Raw genomic sequence first — 21,736 nt, forward strand, 5'->3', positions numbered from 1 at the left:
ATGTTCTTTTCTCTCTGTAAATGGCTGCTTCAGCATTTCAGCCTCACATTTGTGCAGATTTGTCAGGCTTCTTATGTCCGCATCATTCTCTCATTCTCGTGCCCAAATGTGTGAATGATGCAAAGTCTTTGAGGGAAGTAATAAAGCAAGGCCTCTCCCCTGCAAGAATATGGATTCTATCATATCCTTCTGTCTTGTCCAGCTTTCCTAGAACTTACTTACATGGCTCATCAAAAATGTATTTTAGCTGGCTGCTAATCCATGCAAAATGCTGCTTTGATGCAATGGGGCATTTCTACATGGTGCTTAATTCAGCATTTCTGTTCTGTTAGGATTCTCACTGGGAGTAGACCTGGGATCTATAGCCTCACCAAGTGGGCTAACCCAGACCTTGCCAGTGTGGAGAGTTGCTTGCTCAGATATGGCTCGTGCACTTCGCCAAAGCCGGATGTCCTCTCGAGATTCCTGGCATGACTTAGCACACATAATCTACCATTAGTTCTTCAAGCTTATTTTTGTTACAATTATAATGATAATCCAACTAACAGGCAGGCCTAGCTCATTTGTCTGGGAAGCTTGGGTGCAGGAGGTAGAAAGCAGGTGTCTGCAGGTGTTTCTGTGGTGATGTTGCTTTTGCTGCCGTGATGGAGATAAAGCAGATTTATACCTAAAGTAATTTAGTAGAAAAAAGAATTCATGTAAGAATCTTGATAAGTAGTAACAGTAATCCCTAATATGTATCAAGCACTTTGTTAAGCAATTTACGTGAATGTCTAATCCCTATTTTAGAGACAAAGGGACTGCATTTGGGAGGTTAAGAAATTTGGTACAGATCTACTTACCAGTGTGCAATGGAACTAAGATTAAAAGTTAAGCCTCATCATTGGTTGGCTGGAACTCTTAACTGTGATGCTATACTACCTCTAACCATTGAATAATAATAATAAAACAAGTTTGCTGTAATAAATGCTTAATAAAGTGTCATTTCTTTTGTAAATGAAAAAAAGAATATTGGTTGGGTGCCTATTATAGGTGACCTAATAGAGATGGATGGGGGCTCTAGTGCCACATGCTGTGTTACGTGAGATACTGATCGTTCCATCCTCATGGCAACCATAAAAGGTAGACATTATTATCTCCATTTTACGGAGTTAAAAGCTGAGGTTTGAGAAGGTAAAGCAACTTCCTCAAGTACACCCACAGCCAATTTGTGGCAGAGCTGGGCTTTGAACCCAGGTCTGCCTGACTGTCCTGTTTATCTCTGCTCTTTCTGCTGTGGTGTGCTGCCACGAGGTAGCAGGTGCATGCAAAAACAGCACTCAGCATTCAACTTCTTCTTTGTAAAATTACAAACATACACTTTATTTTTAACACGTCTTTTTGTTAAAAATAGGGCTCATTATTTACGACTCATTTCTGGTACAGTCTGTTTAGCCCATATACATATATTTTTTTTTTTTTACAGTTTTTTTTGTCTGTGTCGGGTCTTCGTTGCTGCTGCGTGCGGGCTTTCTCCAGTTGCGGCGAGCGGGGGCTACTCTTCGTTGCGGTGCTCGGGCTTCTCACTGCGGTGGCGTCTCTTGTTGTGGCGCACGGGCTCTAGGCGCGCGGGCTTCAGTAGTTGTGGCACATGGGCTCAGTAGTTGTGGCTCGCGAGCTCTAGAGCGCCAGCTCAGTAGTTGTGGCGCATGGGCTTAGTTGCTCTGTGGCATGTGGGATCTTCCCGGACCAGGGCTTGAACCCCTGTCCACTGTATTGGCAGGCGGATTCTTAACCACTGCGCCACCAGGGAAGTCCTGTAGCCCATATTTTTGTTTGTTGAACATTGTACAAGTACATTGAGAATATGAAAAAAACTTTGAAAATTATTTGGAGGCTTTGTTTTTATAGGGATACTTGGTTAACTGGAGTGACCAAATTGTGCAGTTTGTTCATATAATCAGAGATTTGTTTTCCCTTCAAAGAATTGATCATTTTCTTAACACAAGAGCATGTATTAAGTTCTGTGCAAGAGTGATTAACTTGTACTGTTTTGAATCATGGGTTCAGTCTACAAAAAACCAGTCCTTTTCACAGAGGATTGATTCATTTGATAAGCATCATGTACGCATGTAACCTGACACGTGAAATGGATGTTAGCTAAAAGTTACTTAACTACTTTTTATCTTTTTATGTTATGCTTTTCCGCGTGAGATGGAGCATCATATTCATATACTTGGTACATCTCTAAGAAAAAAATGGATCCTTATACTTAAGAATTCCCTTGGCGACTGAAAAAAAAAATGCAAAGCAGCTTTAAAAGAGAGACAGTTTCCCTGTATAAAGTGTGCTAAAATTTAAAATCCTGAAGAGAGAAGAGTGTGCTTTTTGAGGTTCCCCGAGTAGACATTTCACTGTCTTTTTATTGAGGCAGTTGTCAAGGTCACTTTAAGACTGTGGAGTATGCACAGACAGCCTGTTTGGGTTAGAAAAAGAGATAATTAAATGTCCTTGTACTCAAGGTATGTGCCATACTATTCTTTGTTTAAAAGTGGAGGAGAGAGAAACGTCTTGATGGTGAAGCCCAAAAGAGAAATGGCATGAAGTGATAGGCTTATGAAGCCAGGCTGGCTAATGCCTTGTATTGGCTGACAGATTACTCTGTGTAGGTTTTATCTGGTGTGTGACTGTTCCCTCTTCAAAGTAACTTTGTAGGAAGCTACATGATGCTAGGAGATAGCCAAGCACATTTCAGTTGGAATCACCAACTAGGTTAGGGGGTCTGGAGCCTTGTAAAACTCACTGAGGCATATTACTTTTTTGAGAAGTAAATGGGCAGTATTCATTTTTATGATGAAGATTTGTTAAAAAGAAAAAATTGGGGGGAGGGTGAACTTTGTTTTGCTAAGGGTTTTCTTCAACAATTACTGAGTTTGATTCTTCAGACCAAGTTAAAGACTCTTTGCAGGCTTTGATTTTGGAAAGGCCGTGGTCTGGCCCCATTCAGCGAGCACATCGTCCTGACCCTTCAGTGACAGCTACTGGTAATATGATGTGATAATTTGTTGGAGAATTCCCTTAGGAGTTCTCTGGAATCATACTTTTAAGGACTGTCATAACTTTAGCTATTTTTACTAGTTTGTCATTTTATATATTTATATGTTTCACAGTAAGTTTTTAATGGAATTGCTTGATTTTTTTTAAACCAAGATTTCCATACTCTTCAAGTCTACATGCCACTAAAGTTCGAAGTTTTGAGGTATAATTCATGTATCATAAAATATGCCCCTTTGAAGTGTACACTTCAGTGATCTTAAGTAAATTCACAGACTTGTGAACCCACTAAGTCTATCTAGACCCAGGTCTAATCCTTCTCGTCACTCCAGGAAAGAAACATCATACTCATCAGCAGCTGCTCCCATTCCTTCCTTCTTCAGTCTTGAGGAAGCACTTAACATACTTTCTGTTTCTGTGAATTTGCCTATTCTGGACATTTCATGCAAATGGAGTCATATGATATGTGATCTTTTGTGTCTGCATCTTTTACTTAGCAAAATGTTTTCAGGGTTCATTCATAGTGTAGCATGTATCCGTACTTTAGTCCTTATTAAGCCTATTGTGTGGATTTGCACCACATTTTATTTATCCATTCGTCAATTGATAGGTATTTGGATTATTTCAATTTTTTGACTATTATGAATAATGCTCCTATGAATATTTGTGCACAGGTGTTTGTGTGGACATATGTTTTGAATTCTCTTGGGAGTGGAAATGGCTGCACCATATGGTGACTCTGTGTAACTTCTTGAACAACTGCCAAACTGTTCTCCAAAGTGGCTGTACTATTTTACATTCCCGCTGGCAATATATGAGGGTTCCAATTTCTTCCACATCTTTGCCAACACTTGTTATTGTCTGTCCCTTGGATCATTGCCATCCTAGTAGGTATAAATGCTGTCTTTTAAAGTTTTGATTTGTATTTCCCTAATGACTAATAAACATCTTTTCATGTCTTATTGGCCTTTTGCATATATTGTTTGGATAAATACTTTGCCCATTTTTTTAATTGGTTGTCTTTTTATTTGGATTATGAGTTTTTTATATAATCTGGATACAAATTGCTTATCAGATATGATGTGCAAATACTTTTACTCTATCTAGGGTCTGTTTTTCACTTTTTTGATAGTGTCATTTGAAGCACAACAAAATTTAATTTTGATGAAGTCAGGTTTACCTATTCTTTGATTGCTTGGGCTTTTGGTGTCATAGCTAAGAAACCACTGTCTAATCCGTAGTCATGAAGATTTATGCCTATGCTTTCTTCTAAGGGATTTGTAGTGTTGCCTCTTACTTTTAGGTCTTTGATCCATTTTGAGTTAGTTTTTGTATATGATATGGGGTAGAATTCTAACGTCATTCTTTTGAATGTGGATATACCCTTGTCCCAGAACCATTTGTTGAAACGACTGTTCTTTCTCCATTGAATTGTCTTGGCACCCTTGTTGAAAATCACTTGACTGTGAATGTGAGAGTTTATTTCTGGACTCTGTTTTATTCCATTGATCTATATGTTCTTATGCCAGTACCACAGTGTCTTAATGACTGCAGCTTGTAGTAAGTCTTGAGGTTGGGAAGTATGAGTCTTGCAACTTTTTTGTTTCAATATTATTTTGGTTGATCTGGGTCCCTTGAATTTCTATGTGTATTTTAGTATGAGTTTGGCAATTTCTGCAAAGAAGCAAGCTGGGATTTTGATAGGGATTGTATTGGGGGAGTATTTTTGTATGGGGATCATCTGAACATCTTAATCTTGTGTTCATCTTAACAATCTTAACAATCCCAATCAGTGAATTGGGATATCTTTCCATTTGTTTAGGTCTTCTTTAATTTCTTTCAACAGTGTTTTGTAGTTTTCAGTGTACATATTTTGCACTTCTTTTGTAAAATTTATTCCCAAGTATTGTATTCTTTTGATGCCTTTGTAAATTGTTTTCTTAATTTCATTTTGGATTGTTCATTGCTAGTGTGTAGAAATACAATTGATTTTTGTATCCTAAAACCTTTCTAAATTCATTAATTAGCTCTAGTAGTTTATTTGTGGATTCTATGTACAAGATCATGTCATCTTCAGAAAGAGAGAGTTTCACTTTTTTTCCAATTTGGATGTCTTTTATTTTACTTTCTTGCCCAATTTCCATACCTAAAACCTCCAGTACAGTGTTGAATATAGAAGTAGTGAGAAGGGGACATCCTTATTTTGTTCTTGATCTTAGGGGGAAAATTTTAGTCTTTTAACTATTAAATGTGATGATAGCTGTGGGTATGTAGATGCTGTCTATCAGCTTGAGAAAATGTCCTTTTATTGCTAGCTTGTTGTCTGTTTTTATTATGAAAAGGTATTGGATTTTATCACATGTGTTTCTTGTTCTTTATTAACATGGTGTATTACTAGCCGTGCATTCCTGAGATAAATCTCACTTGGTCATGGTATATAATTTAAATTTAACTTGATGTTGAGGCTACTGTCTTGAGAGGAAAAGGTTTTATGCTGGAACACCTTCTATAATTTTTAACATAATTTAGTGAAATTTTTGTCCCAAGGAGAGATGATGGAGGAGTATGATCTGAATTGGCATTTGAAGGCAGATCATAGCATCAACATTGGGTATCCATTAGAGGATCATTGCTTCATTTGGTTTTAGACATTCAATGTGAGTCACGGGAAGGCCAGACTATCCTGAGAGTGGAGGGGAACTGTGCTCTTGCCAAGAGACATTTCCCTAGTATGTCTGTGTGTTCTTTCCTAATCTGCGGCCACCTTTGACAACTTTAAATGGTGACCTTTGGAAAAAGGACAATTTGTTTTAAAACAACTTCTTGGAAGAGTCAGTGTAAAGTAATGAAGGAGAACACGTAAGAGGAAGAGGGGATTCAGAACATGAGAGGATAGTTAGCTTAGATGTGAACATTATCGTTTTTAATGCATAGATTTCTTTAATTGAGATTTTTTTTTTTTAAAAAAGCTAAAAATTTACTAGTATTTGTTTCTGCCCTGTTTTATTTTTGAAGGTTGGTGGTTTCAGGACCTTTTACTTCTGACTTCATGGTTTGAAAGTATTTATTTATTTATTTATTTATTTATTTATTTAATTTATTTTTTTTTTGCGGTACGCGGGCCTCTCACTGTTGTGGCCTCTCCCGTTGCGGAGCACAGGCTCCGGACGCGCAGGCTCAGCGGCCTTGCCTCACGGGCCCAGCTGCTCCGCGACATGTGGCATCCTCCCAGACCGGGGCACGAACCTGTGTCCCCTGCATTGGCAGGCGGACGCTTAACCACTGCGCCACCAGGGAAGCCCAAAGGTATTTATTTTTGAGAAAGAACAATTCATCCCAGTCATCCTTGCCACTGAAGTATGTGTGAAGGATTTGAAGGAGCTGTGATTAGAGTAATCTTCAACTATTTTTTCCTATAAAAATTCAGTGACGCTCCACTCTATAATATTTTTATTATGAGGATTCAGATAAGATACATGCTAAATGATGTCCTTGCAAAGCATGATTATGCCATGGTACAGGTTCTGCCTAGGAACCATGACTGACTAGGGTGTGTGACTGCCTAATATGAGGGAATTTGAAGGTGACCAGAACGTAGTGGATTTCCAGAACTTTTCCTGTTTTGTCATGATCCCTTGGTTGGGTTGGGAGGAAGAGGAAAGAAACTTGGAAGATACATTTTTTTCCTACGATTCTGCCTCGCATAGATCACACACCTGGTGTGTTCCTCTACAATCTTAAAGTAGTTGGAGTGTTGTCCTGCTTTTTCTCATTGAGAGTGTTTAGGCTTTTAATGCAGTAGGAGGCCACAAAAAGAAATAGGGTCCTTGAAGTCACCTTGTTTAAATTTGAAGTGTTTTGTTTGGGTATTTCCAAACTGTCTTGTCTTGATGGGGACTGATAAGTGTCTCCTTTTATACTATGATAAAAATGTGAAATGGAAAAAACTAGACCGTTAAAAATATAAAAAAATAAAAAGACATCATAAAGGATTTGAAGGACACGGAAGATAGAAGATGTATTTTCCCTTCTAATACAGTTCTGTGGAATATGGCCCTGTTTAATTCTCTCCTTTAGATCATAAAAGAAAGGAAGGAATGCATTGATTCAATAAACAAGTGGGAAATCTGGGGATACTGGAATTGGGACCAGTGTTTTGCTGGTGCCAGAAGCTATTTAGAGAGGGAAAGGAGAGTGCTTCGGAAATGCTCCACGCCGGGGAGCAGGGAGACACGTCAGGTGTACTCATGCTTTATCTGCTTGGCGGAAAGTTACAGCAACTTTATCTTTCTCTCTCCTGGATCATTTCCGAAAGTGACAGGGGATGTAAGTGATGTTTACTCAGATGGCTGTTTCTAGATGTCTCCATTTCTGGAATTCAGGATATATCACTGTGATAAATGCTTTTGCTCTCTAAATATCTCACAGAAACATCGGCTCTAGAGGGAAAATGTCCTGCCAGCTGGCAGGAAGGATGATGGATTTAGGGTGAAGGGTCTATTCTGGACCTGGCTGGCTCTGGAAGGGGTTCGCTCGCTCAGGTCTCCAGCCTTGGTGGCTTCTGGTTGGGGACAGCCCTGGTCTCCTGAGCAGGTGCTGGGATAGGGTGGTACTCACAGGAGAGTCACACGCTGCTTGGTCCAGGATGGCTTGCCCTTGGGAAAACAGGGAAGCAGGCGACACAGGCCCTTGGTGGCTGTCCACCTCCCTTCCGGTGCCGGCTGCTCTGCCTTGTGGGCGTCCTGTCTCTCGAGACCTCAGTTTCTGCTCGAAGGCCCTGGCATCCCAGGGCTCTTGTGGCAGTCCGCTCAGTACTGCGTAACATGCTGGTCCTTTCTGGGTGCATAACTGCTTAAAGCGATAGGTGGTTATAGCTGCTGAATGTGTCATGTCTCCCTGAGGTGTTGTTATTTTTTTTCTTTAATAGACTTCATCTTTTAGAGCAGTTTTGGGTACCAAAATTGAGCAGAAAGTACAGAGATTTCCCCTATACTCTCAAGGTGTTTCTGTTTTAACAAGCGCCTTCTAGCAATGCAGAGGCTCATCACAAAAGTAAGGGGACTGTTATCAGGGGATTGAACCCCAAAGCCCACACTCATAGCTATCGTAGTTGTCCTGAAGATCGTATCAGGCGGCTGGCTGTGCCAGGGCTCTGGTAAGAACAAGTGGGACTCCTCCGTAAAGGTAAAGGCAAGTGTTGCAACCTTCAGTGAAGAGTTAGATGCCACAGCTCACGATGCCACTGGACGGAGTTGTCGGGAGAATGAATTGCCAGGGCCTCACGCTCTGCCCTCTGTCCAGTGTCCTGCAGATGTTGCTCAGTGACAGCCCAGGAGAAAGCCAGAGGCTGGGAGAACCCACGGCCGCAATCCATATAGATCAGACCCTCAAGGACAAGGGGACAAGGGGAAGAGTCGGCTGGCACCGTGGGAGAGGGGTCACCAGATACGAGCGCTGCCTTAGGTAGAGGGATGTCGCCACTGCCAAACCACAGCCTGGCTGGGAGAGAACCTCTGCTTTTCTCTTTCTTTACTCCCATCTCTTGCTAGGGCTTGTTACTGGCTGAGCCCAGCACTAAAAGGGGGAAGCTGGGGTGATGCAGCTTTCTGCGGCACAGAGCAGGGTGGAGGAGGGGAGAGTGAATCTGGGTGGGTACGCTGAAAAAGTCTTTGCTCATAGCCTACCTGTGAGCCCGTCCCTGAAGTGCGACCTCAGATGAGGAGGTCACTGGGTCATTGGTCAGCAGCTGTATTTAGGTCAGTTGCCTTTGTATGTACAGCGTCTTTCACTTGACCTTGTTACGTATCAGTTTTCTCTGAGCCTTTAAGAGGAAGCTCGCATCAATTTGCTTTGCCTTCTGAGTAAAATCCAGCATATTTGCAGAGGGCTGGTCTCCCCGCTTCTGGACGTCTGTGTAGTTTGCAAATTCTTGACCTTGAGCGGCGCTGGCATGTAGTTATCCCTCTGTGTCTATGCCTGGGCCCTGGGGCATTTGTGTCCTTCAGATGCCCCTTCATCTGATAAACTTTCCAAAGGTTCAGCGTTTTCCGTGTCTCATTAAAATTTAATTTGCTGTAACACTGCCAAGCCCAGCCATAGCTTTGTTTAAATGGCTTCGTTGCCTCATTCTTTGCATTGCCTCTGCTTCTGAGGATCTTGAGGCAGTAAATGCCTTCAGCCAGCAGCCATGAAGGGCAGGTGGGGCCTTGTCCATGAAATCTGCGTGTTCACAGGTTTCCCTTCCCTACCATACACAGGCAAGGACTCTGGGGTTATTGGAGAGTGCAGTGGATGGCCAGGGCCTTGTGGGATGGCAGGAAGCATCTGGAAGCAAGTATTAATTCACTCAAGGGCTTGGTACTTGTTTCATTTGGGGGAAGCCTGCTCAAAATACAGTAAGATTTTAAGTTAGGTTGCTCTTCTAAGCATTAGCAATAGAAATGTCCCCTGGATCCTATTCTGAAATTGGTGTAGAGACTGCAGTGGAGTTTTGCAATTATTCCTATGCACCCAGGCTTATGCATGAGCACTTTGAAAAGTGTTCTTAGATTGAAGTTAGAAAACATGCAAACTTTCTGTAGGGTACATTGTCGAGAGGGCTATTGCACTGTGTATCGAGAATCAGATGATTCAGACCTGGCCCGGATAAAAGTGAGGAAGAGCTCTCCTTGGGCCCCTGGCAGGGTGGATGAATGAGGAAGAAACCAGGAGGGAAGCAGAGGGCCAGGGCATCAGGCTGAGGACAAGAGAATTCCAGGTCTCCTGAGAAGCAGGGAGTAGGGATTTCTTTCCTGGGTTTTGAGAAGTGAATATGTCAGAGGAAAGATAATAATGTGTTTCAAATTGCTAATGTGTGCTTCTTTTAAAGATACTGAAATCTCTGGAAAAACTGAGGCATTTGGTTAATTTTAGTGGTCAGTTCTCTGTTCATTGACCAGTTGTTTCCAGAGATAGTCTGGAACAAATAGAGGAATATGTGAAGGATTTTAGGGGCAGAAGCCTCTTACCGTAAATGTCATCTTTTCTCCTTTCTTTTCTTGCCAGATTTCCATTAGGCCTACCTGACCGCCCTTCTCTCCTGTTTTGTTTTTCACTCTGATTCCTGTTTATTCTCTTTCCACTTTACTTTAATTCTCTCCCCTCTTTTGTGTTGTTGTTGTTGTCTTGTTTTGTCTTTCTTTTTGGATGGTCCTGAGGCAGTTCTGCCTTGGCATGGCTCTGCTTCCTCCTGGTAGGAAGCGAATGCTTAGTGAGGCCACGTCGGCCCATTGCCTGGCACATATTAGGGGCTTAGTGAGGCCACGTCGGCCCATTGCCTGGCACTTATTAGGAGCTTAGTGAATGTCTGAACAAGCGGCCGTAGTCTCTGAAAAAGGTGGGCCAGTAAGAGCGGAAGATAAGGATTGCTCTTTGGAAAAATGTTGGTGGGTTTCCTTTGGATTTGCCTCTGTGAACGGTGGCTTTGCCATTTGCCATTTGGGCTGCAGTTTAGTCTCGGACTCTCTTTCACAACGGTTTATTTTCGGTGGGTTCTGCTGTTTCTTTTCCCTCCTCTATTCTTAATGTTGTTTTTACCAAGCTGCACCTTCCTCTTAGCTTAGCCTCCGTGGGCTGTGTCCTCCTTCCACGGCTGGCTCGGCGCCAGCTCCCTGCTTCCTCTTTGCCTGCACGGCCTCGTCATGCTGTTCCTGTCCTTGTCATTGAGATGCCTCCACTTCCCTCCTTTCTTTAGTGCCTTTTTGGATTCTTCATTCTGCCTTCCTGAACGACACGGGTCTTGGTGTCTCTAGGATGGGGAGCTTGGGCTTCATCACAGCAGATGAGCACTGGGTGTGGAAGGGACCCTGAGAGAGTAGAATGTCCAGCTGTAGGGAAAGCGACCGTTACTTCTCCTGTCACATAGTCTGTGCCATTCAGTTCGACCTGTTCTTATATTTTTCTGTGAGATTCATTTCCCCAGAGTCTCACTGGCCAAAGCATCCAGTATTTCTTGAGTACTTCCCTAGGCCGGGCCCTGTGGGGTTACTGGTGAGCACACCCAGCCTGCTTCCGCGGAGCTGACAGTCGAAAGGGAGAGCGCTAGACGTTAATCGAATGATGTAAAATTGCAGCTGTACAAAGGCACGATATGCAAATGAAGAAATACCGTAGGATCAGGGTGCCCTGGGTATTTTTAAAAGCTTTTTGTTGAGGTATGATATACATATAGAAGAGGGCACATATTATAAGCATATGGCTTGATGGATTCTCAGAACCGCAACATTCCTGTGTTGCACCAGATCAAGAACACAGAACTTGACCAGCACCCAGAAGTGCTCCCCTCACATCCTCTTCAAGTTCCTGCTCCTTGTTGGAGGGTAAACTACGCTGGCAACTTGTAAAGTGTGGGTTGGTTTGGAGAATGGATCAAATAGGAAGCCAGGGAAGGCCTCCTTGAGGAAGTGTGTTTGAGCTGAGAGCTGAAGGGTGAGGAGGACAGGAGTCCAGGTGAAGATTGAGGGAAGAGTTTCCAGGTGGGGGTACCTGTGGAAAGAGAGAGCAGGAAGCATCTGAGGAACTGAGAGAAGACTGGAATGGAATGGGCAGAGAGAGGCTGGTGCAGAATGAGGCTGGAGAGGAGGAAGGTAAGGCTGGACCGTGCTGGGTCTTGTGGACCTTTCTGCGGGGTTGTGTCTCATCCTAAAAGCAGTGGAGTAGGAGAGAGGAGGGTATCAGATTTCTTTTTATGAAGAGCCTGAAGATTGGATTGGAGAAGAGTCAGAGTGAATAAGGGGAGACCAGTTAGGAGCTTATTTCAGTATTCTAAGCTGGACAGGAGGTGGCTTGCTCAAGGGTAGTGCTAGCAGTGCAGAGAAGTAGGTGTATTTGAGAGATGTTTCAGAGCAGAGATTGACCCCACTTGTTGATGGATCAGCTACAGGGGCTGGAAGAGGAAAGTGTCAAGGATGACTTTGAGGTTTCTGGTTGGAAAAGTGGAAGAAGGGTGATGTCAGTCACTGAGGTTATCTGCCAGCTCAACTAAAATGGCTCTGCAGAATGCAGATTTGGGACAGAGTGGGCAAAACCAAGGACAGGTGTGATTAGTTTTGTGCTCATCCAAGCTGTTGTCGGCAGTGGTGGCTTTAAGTCATAGATTGGTACTTTTGGGTATTCAAAGAATGTGTCACATTTCCTCATCTATCTCCTGACTTATTCCTCTCTACTCTTGAGGAAGAGATACACAAACACGCATACCTGCATACCCACACACATCTATACATGCGTATACATATACACAAATATATGTGTGTGGATGGATGAATGTATGTATGTTAACGTGAAGTTTGTAAATATTTTTCCTTTTAGCAGACAGGAGTTAGCTAGAGTAGGTATTGGGAGCAACGATGAGGTCTGTTGAATTTGATGAACTTGAAGGGTGAATACCCACCTCCTGTTCGCAGCTTATAAAGCGCTCTCAGCGGACTCACAGAGGGGCCCAGCAGTCCCTTTGGTGACACTGTACAGGGTTTATTGATGGTATGTCCCAGTACTTGTGGTGGTGGTGGTAGCAGTGATATCAAGGATAAAAATGTGGATCCTGCCCTGAAACAATTGAATAGAGGTGATTAAGTCATTTACTCAATGTCTGTTGTGTATGATAGTGCCTTATCAATTAATTCATATAAAAAACCAAGTATTGTACCAAACACTGTGTTAGACACTGTAGATGGAAAGATGAGCAACATTGACTCAATTCAGAAGTGCTTATTAATTTCTTTATGCTGTGCTGGACATTGGGTTTCCATGGTAACCTAAAACAAGCGTGGCATCTCTGCTCTCATGGCACTTGTAGGCTAGTGATGTATCCCATAAAGGAGAAATACATGGTATTATGAGAGCTTACAAATAAGAATTGGATCTAGCTAGGGATCTCAGCAAAGGCTTCTCTGGGGAAGTTGATGATTAAGTTGCAAGAAGAATAGTAATCATCTGGACAGGAGAGGGTGGTGAGAAAAGCATTCTATCTAATAGGGCAGTTTGAAGAGGCGAGAGAGAAAGCAGGCTAGGTTAGGTGTGAAGAACACAACCCCCAGATTCTAGGGGCTTAGCATTAAAGAGGCTTGTTTCTTCCTTTCCCCACCTGAATGATGTACCTTGGTGAGGAGACTCTGTTCTTCCCAGGTACTGGGGGACCCCAGCTGATGGAGGCTTCCTCTTCTAGAGCATTGCTGGTTGCTGAGGAATGAGAAGGGAACACACAGAGTTCCCATGCCTTGCTTTTCTTTATTCCCATCCAGAAGTAACCTACTTCTGCTCACCGCCCATTAACCAGACTGATCGCTTGACCCCAACTAGCTGCTAGGGACTGGGAGATACAGATGACATTTACTGAGGTAATGATTATGCATACATCAGAGGAGGGAAGCATATCAATGACCATGAAAACGATGTCCCAGAGTGATTCGGTGGCTAATAAAATGTGGGTGGTAAAGGAGGGGAAGGCGTCAGGGAGGAGGAGTGACCTTTAGCTTCTGGATGAATGTAGAGTTAAAGTATAATTCGTAAGGTTAAGGCAGTCATAGAGGCTTCTGGGGGAAAGGGGGTAAGTCTGGCTGAGGTCCTGTTTAGTCTGGCATATGAGGTAGGAGAAGCTGCCCACAGGCAGTTGGGAGTGCAGGGCTAGACCTTGCAGGAGCATTGGGGGGTGGGAGCGGGTGGAGAGGGCATTTTGAGAGAAGTACAAATAGGGAGTGATCGGTGAAACTAAAGGAGAGAATGAAGGTGGTAAGGGAACTTTCAGAAGGAAGGAGCAACCAGCACTGTCAAATGCTGTAGACATTAAAGAACAGGGAAAACGAGACCAGTCATCGGGTCCAGGGAATTGAGAAGGTTGTTGATGATCTGCTTGGAAGGAGGAAGAAATGATGGAACCATGGACTGTTATTAAAGTCATGGGTCAGGGATTTTTTGCAGGGAGGGAGTAAATTCTGGACATGATGATAGGCATAGCATAGAGATTACATAGAGAAAGAGAAAATGAAAACACAGAAAGAATAGGATTTACAGGAGACCAGAGCAGACAGTACAGAGTTAGCCTCAGTAATAAGGAGGGGCATTTCTTTCTTAGAGATAAGAACAGTCAATGGGAGGAGAGTTTGAAAATACGAGAAACATGTAAGGCGATGAGAGGGTTGACAGGAGAGATGAGAAGAGGTACACAGCCTATGTAGAATTCAAGGTCCTTAGAGGTTTCCAGTTCATGATCCTGAAAACTACAGTAAATTGCATGGTGAATATTCAAGTTAGCTCACAAAAATCAGAATTCCAAAATGTCTTGATTACAGGCTGAAATACTGAGGACTCTATGAAAGGGCTATTATAGGGAAATTAAAAATAATAGTAAGTGTTGCATTTTGAATAATTGTACATTTATTATTGTGCTGTTTTTTTGGTTTGTTTGTTTTTTTCTGGGAACATAAAACCAATCTTCTGGCCGTAATGGACTACAGATCTTTTTAAGCAGAGTCAAGGTACCTTGTAGGACTGTGTATGAGAATTAATTAATGACACTATCTTTTAGGTGTCAGGCACCTTATTATTACTATTTATTAAGTGGGCACAACATGTCCTTGGTGGCCTATTGATCAGTGTTATCACTTTAAAACCTGTCAGTCAGCCTAGCTGTGAATTGCCTAAAGAAAATTTAATTGTAAAATGGTTGCTAAAATAACTCATGCATGAGGAGGGAATGAATTATACCCATCAGAATTCATTTGCAGTATTAAGTCAGATTTTTCTTTTTAGAGGATTAGTTCTTCAGTGTTCACTTAAAAAATTCAAAGTAGGGCAAGCCATTTTTATCCTAATTTAAGAGCCACACAGGTGACTCACGTATTGTCTGGATTAGACTTTCTTGCCCAGCCAGATAAATATAGACCTCCTGGCCCAGTGCCTAAGCTGTGTGAATGACTGCCACGTGCATTTGGTAAGCTCCTTGTGACTTGAGAAGTTGTGAAAAGAGTGAACAGTCCTGCAGACTCATCTGAGAAGGTATTAAAAACAAAACACAAACAAAAAACCAGGCACCAGTTGTAAAGTGTTGCTGGATGAATGCCATTTATTTTTCATTTTGTGCTTGAGAGTTTTAAAAATAACTGGTTATTTTTAAAAATAACTGGTAGTAACTTCAAACAGATTCAGCTTGTCAAAATATTTGAGAAGGAAAAGGAGAGACTTCACTCCTATGGGGAGCATTGACCTAAGTCCACAGAGTACCACCCTTCCAATGCCAGGAATGTAAAATAACTCAAGTGACCCATGACCTTAGAAGTTACCGTATTATAGACCTCAGTTTACTTTTAATCAGTTTGTAAAACATTTAACAAGTACCCTCCATGAGCAAGGTCTTGTGTATGTACATTCTGGAAGCACAAACTTAAATAAGACTCAATTCTTGATTTCAGAGAACTTTATAGTATCATATTATCACATATGTGTATTGGAGGTGGTGACAAGGCATAAATATCTCCCGTTGCGGAGCACAGGCTCCGGACGCGCAGGCCCAGCGGCCACGGCTCACGGGCCCAGCCGCTCCGCGGCATGTGGGATCCTCCCAGACCGGGGCGCGAACCCGGTTCCCCTGCATCGGCAGGCGGACGCGCAACCACTGCGCCACCAGGGAAGCCCCGTGGCATAAATAATCTTAATGCAACCCAGAGTGTAATGGGTGACACAAATGAGGCCCAGAGTACTATAGAAGTTCCAAAAGGGAAGGTAATGTCTTCAATCAGGGGATCAGGAAAGTTTTGATGAAGGAGATAGTATTTAAAGTAAACCCTAAGTTACAAGGTGAACCCAAATTATGGTGGGTTAGTGAAAGGGGGAGATGGGGTGAAGTTACAGGGAACAGCAGGTGGCAACGGGAGTGAAGCATGAGGTGGAGAGAGGTGAGGGGTATGCAGTCACTCAGTCCGGCAGAAGCAAGGGGTAGGGGTAGAGAAGTCACATAAAATAACATCTGGGAGGAAGTAGGTTTGGGCCTAATTTGGAGGCTCTTAGATGCCAGAATGAGGAGTTAAGTTTTTTGAGTTGAGGAGTGGGATAAAACATGTTTCAGAAGTTTAACCAGGTGTGTATTCAGGTATGTATAAGATGGGTTAGAGGCAGAGAGAAGAGTTTGGAAGTTATTTTGATGGTCTAAATGAGAAATCACAAAGATCTAAAGGATAGTTGCTCTTTGAATTGACATAAGGAGAAGAAACAAAAACGCTGTCGATGTCAAATTTTTGTGCATTAGCTACTGATGGAGGGGAAGAAACAGGGATTGAAGATGGTGATAAGATGTTGACATTCTTTTCATCAACAGAAGTAGGTAAGTCAGGAGGAAGGGCTATTTTTTATTTGGGATCAGCTAATGTGACAAGTTTGGATTTCTGCTTCTTAAATCATAGACATGTTAGAGTTTATCAGAGATGTTCTTCCTTGAGAAGTCAACTTGGGAGCCATGGACATGGCATTGAAGGAGTAGATCAGCGTCTGAGGAGGGAGTGTGAGGATGTAGAAGAAAGTAGAGAGTGGGGTCTAGGAGCACTTCTGCAGTTAAGAAGTGAGGGGGCACCCGTGGCTGTGGGAGGAGATGGGGAGGAACCGCCAGGGAGGGAGAAGAAGAATGAAGCCAGTGGAAGAAAGTTTGCAGAAGGAGGGTACCAAGAAAAACGAAGAATGAAAAAACGTCTGTGGATTTATCCATTAGGACCTCACTGAAAGCCAGGATGCAAGAAATTCAGGGCCGAGTGGGTGTTAGGAAGATACAGCCAGTGTGTTGAGCGCTGCTCCTTTTCCCCGTCATACTCCACCATCAGCCATGGCCTGGCCTTGGCTCGAGTCCTTCTCCACAGAGAATTGTGCCAAACAAATGTAGCCGTGGGATGATACTGTTTGGCATCCTGGTATAGACTCTTCCATCTAGAGTTTTGGTAGAATAAGGTTGTAGTTTAAAAGGGAAAATGAGGTCTAGGACAGGAGAGACCTGAATGTGATTGTGACAAGGATGGAGTCAGTAGAAAAATGAGGTTGAATTATGAGAGAAAAGAACTGATAAAGGTGCGTCTTTGCAAAGTCAAGAGGGGAAGAGATTGGGTCTGGGTTTGGCTTGGCAAGAAGAGGGCCCATTTCTTCCTGAGATGTGAGGGAGAAGGTAAATAGAGTTATTTTGAAACATCTGGAAGGAAATTTGGAGCACTTGAAGTTGGATTTCTTTAGTCTTCTCAGTAAAATGTGAAATAAAGTCCTCTGTGAGAGTAAATGGGTGGGTAAGATGTAGAGCTGAGGCCTTTGAGAAAGTTCAGAATCATTGCTGAAGGTTGGGTGATTCAGGGTCAATGTGAGATGAATAAAATAAGGATTAGGCAACCTTGAGGGCCAAGTGAGGTTGAATGCCATATAGTTATAGTGACCTAGGTTATAGCTCTTTCCTTCACCTGAGGGCAGTGCTGGGCTTACCAGTGAGGTTACCTAGTACTGAGGATGAACAGAGCAGGTAAGTTGGTGAATAGGGACCTGGGAGCCGGGGGTAGTAGGGATACATTATTGACATTGTTTTAGTTTTTGTTTCTTTATTTTTTTAAAGAAATTTATATTTATTTACAAGTATAATGATTCATGCCTTGATAACAAAGAAGCAGAACCTGAAATATATTATTTTTCAGATTCTTTTCCCTTATAGGTTATTACAAAATACTGAGTATAGTTCCCTGTGCTACACAGTAGGTCCTTGCTGATTATCTGTTTTATACATAGCAGTATGTGTATGTTCATCCCAAACTCCTAATTTATCTGTCCCCTACCTTTCCCCCTTGATAACCACAAGTTTGTTTTCTGGGTCTATTTCTGATTTGTAAGTAAGTTCATTTGTATCTTTTTTTTTTTTTTTTTTAGATTCCACATATAAGCAATATCATATGATATTTGTCTTTCTCTGGCTTACTTCACTTAGTAATTTAACCTCTAGGTGCATCCATGTTGCTGCAAATAGCATTATTTCATTCTTTTTTATGGCTGAGTAATAGTCCATTGTGTGTGTGTGTGTGTGTGTGTGTGTGTGTGTGTACATACACACACCCCACGTCGTCTTTATCCATTCATCTGTCGATGGACATTTCGGTTGCTTCCATGTCTTAGCTATTGTAAATAGTGCTGCAGTGAGCATTGGGGTACACTGATGCTGTTTTTGGATGTGGCTCATTTTTTATAGACAGGATCATAGGCACTAATTGCTTTTTTCCTCCATACTCCTAGAGGCTGGCCATTGTGTGTGTGTGTGTGTGTGTGTGTGTGTGTGTGTACATACACACACCCCACGTCGTCTTTATCCATTCATCTGTCGATGGACATTTCGGTTGCTTCCATGTCTTAGCTATTGTAAATAGTGCTGCAGTGAGCATTGGGGTACACTGATGCTGTTTTTGGATGTGGCTCATTTTTTATAGACAGGATCATAGGCACTAATTGCTTTTTTCCTCCATACTCCTAGAGGCTGGCATATCAGAATTAATGTCATGAGATGGTAGAGAACAAAGAAGACATGAGAGAAAGCTATGGCTATAGAGCCAGTGGGCCCTGTTGTCCCCAGCACCACTTCCTGGCCCTTGCCTCCCAGGCCTCCCACTTCTAGTTCAGGCCCATTCAATCCCTGACCACCTTGAGCAGGACAGGGTATGTGCATACTGGGAGCTTCCGGTCTGCTGGTGGGTGGAGGTGGATTTAGTTCTGCTTCTGTACTCCCATGTCTGATACGGATGTGGTAGATCCTGGCCTTTGGGTATCCACGGACTTGTAGCCTTCCCTTGATCCCCTCGGCATTTGCAGTCTGGGCATCTGCCTCTATTTCTGCCTAGTGTTCCTCTCTGAGTTTGGGATCGTCTGGAACTCTACCTGCATGGCTGGCCCTCTGTCACCTTCCTACGTCTTCCTGGAGCCTATTCTCCAGGTACGAGAGACCTAGCTGTTGGCTGAAGTTCTGCCTTTAATGGACTGAAAACCACGAAGCTCCTTTATCCTTTTTGCCATATGGGGCTTCTTCAGATATACTGCTGATGGCCCAGGTCAGATCTGATTTCTCCTTGTCTCTTTGGACACTGAATGCTGAAGTCCCATGACTCATCTTGGGGGACAGTCTGATAGCTGGATCATCTCCACCAACCCCAGTAGACCTGCTTCCTTACAAATCTATGCTACGGAGACCTCAGTACTCCCTTGGCCAAACCTGCTCAAATGTCCATATTGAGTTGGGAAATTTAAGCTGGTGGGTTAGCAGCCAAACTAGCATTTAAGACGAGAAAAGTGGGAGGTAAAGGGAACCAGAGGGTCAGAGAACAGGAAGACTGATGGTGAGCAGAGAAATACCAATGTGAAAATCAGCATGCATCTTGAAGTCTAGAAAGATAGTATGGAACCAAAAACAAATAAAAATGAAAAAATGGACAGGGCAACAGACAAAAGACAATCAGTAACACTTGCTCTGCCCAAAACACCATTTGTCCTTCTGCTGGAGAAGAGGTTTTCTGGAGCTTGGCTTTCCTAGTGATTTCAGCTTGAATCAGGCTAGGAGAAGTGGTTAAAAAAATAAAAATAAAGGTAGATTCTGACAAAGAATCACAAGAATCTTTCATCAGTGCTTTCAAGAAGCTGTTTGCCACTGCCAATAATGGGAGAAGTCACGCTTGAAATAAAACTTTAGTGGAACGTGTTTATTCAAACCTGGGCTTACATGAACTTGATACATTTGTCCAATTTTTCCTGAGCTGCTCTCATGTCATGGCTACTTATCTGCCCGCAGGAGTAGCAATGTGCCGTGGTTCTGTAGTTTAGCATAATGAGCAGGACACAGCTGTGTTAGTAATCGTGTTGCATTCATGACCTGGGTAATCTCTTCACTAGGTGCTGCTGTCAGGAAGCGTCTTTTGGGGGTTAGGTTGCCTGGAGTTAGCATAAAGTCTACTGGCTCTGGAAGTAAATATATTTACCGTACCTGGCAGGTAATTACTGTAGTATAAGGAAAAGATCGATCGGACATATAAAACAGTGTCATTTTAAAAACACATTCCTAGTGATTGAATTCGTTGGCTAAATATCTTATTTAGCCTGAATAGTCTCTGTACTGTTCCAGGGCATTTAGCCTTGGATTATTAGATCTGTTTCTCATAGAGCTTTGCAAAAAAAAGTAACAAAAAATTTAAAATGCACCTTGGTGTTACAAAACCATCTTATACAATTTAGTTTTTTGTTTTCATCTCTTAAAAAAAAAAAAATCTGCTTTAGGGATGAAGTTGACACAGCCCTGAATAGTCATGAATCAGTACCCTGGGTTTGCGTCTTAGATCAGTCCTGTCCTTGAGTGATCTAGGGAAATTTGCAAAGCCTCTTGGAAATGCAGTTTTCTCATCTCTTAAATGAGGATAATGAAACCTCCTCCATCAGGGAGATTGTGAAGAAACCTGAGGTAGCGCTTTGAAAACCACAGGGCTGTATACGGTGCTATTCTTGGGCTAGAACTGAAACCCTGAGCCTTGCAGAGGGAAATAGGGCAGCAAGATTGGTAGTTTATAAGCTCGGGTGTTGCATCCTCTTTCCTTCCTTTATAGATGTTGTGTGCAAATCCTCCTGCATCCAAAGTGACTCAGGCAAAGCCCTGCTGCCATTCTGAACGTTCATATATCACTTAACCAAATTCATATGCTAAGATGGATCACATTTAAGCCAGTCTGAAATTCTACATGCATTCATTACAGCCCAGTGGGATCACTTTGGTTGTATTCACACAGTCTGTGCCTCATTTTAGTTAGTGCCTTTTAGTCAACGTTTACTGAGTGAACATCAAATATATATATATAAGGTATGGTGTATGACCTGGCCTCAGTTCCCAAGGACTTCCCATCTGGTGAAATGAGGAAAAAGTAGCTATAAATTTGCTGTTTGAAAAGTAGAAACAGTGCTAATGACTTGGGGCAAATTTGTGTTGTAGGTGAAATGAATTTTTGGAGCAGTCTTCATATACCCTTTAACGATGCCCTTGACTCATGTACTGTAGCTTTCAGTTGCCCAGAGATTCAACCCAAGTCACATGCTGGCCCTTCACCCTTAACCCCTTCTTAGCATCTACTGTCCTAGCTACTCTGGCATCTACTTTCCTGGCACCTAGGAAAGAGCTAATGAAAGTAATTAACCGTGCATTCACTCAGGATATACTCAATGAACATCTGCCATATACTGTGTTATAGAATTTTGGAGTATTTTGAAGCTAAGAAGAGACAACTGCATGAACCCAGTTTTACTCTAATGGTGAAATTTCCATGCCAGGAATAGGATTGTAGAGGAAATTTGAGAGGGTCAGCGAAGGTATGGGCTAGTCTCCTACAGCTGTTCAATGACCCATCCCTCTGACATGTTAAACTGAACGCTTTTAGTCTTCTTTTCGTTGTTGTTTAACTTCACTGATTTGTTGCGAATTGACTGTTATGACAGATGCCTAAGGTCAGCATAACTTTAGTTTTAATATTTCTGTTTAAGATTTTTGAAAAAATCTTTTTTCCACTTTTAATTTTTTACCACTGAGGTATAATTAATATACAACATTACTTAGTTTCAGGTGTACAGCATGATGATTTAGTATTTGTATATACATATATATATATATATATTTTTTTTTTTTTTTTTTTTTTTTTTT

The 21,736-nt window shown here is 42.3% G+C and overlaps 1 protein-coding gene across 5 annotated transcripts in view; it reads left to right on the top strand.

Moving 5' to 3' along the window:
• Positions 1-21,736, top strand: part of CCDC85A (coiled-coil domain containing 85A) — a 212,077-nt gene that overhangs the window by 56,325 nt on the left and 134,016 nt on the right. The gene's annotated exons all lie outside the window — the stretch shown is intronic.

This window comes from Physeter macrocephalus, chromosome 12 (assembly GCF_002837175.3).
Source record: "Physeter macrocephalus isolate SW-GA chromosome 12, ASM283717v5, whole genome shotgun sequence".
Lineage (NCBI taxonomy): Eukaryota > Metazoa > Chordata > Mammalia > Artiodactyla > Physeteridae > Physeter > Physeter macrocephalus.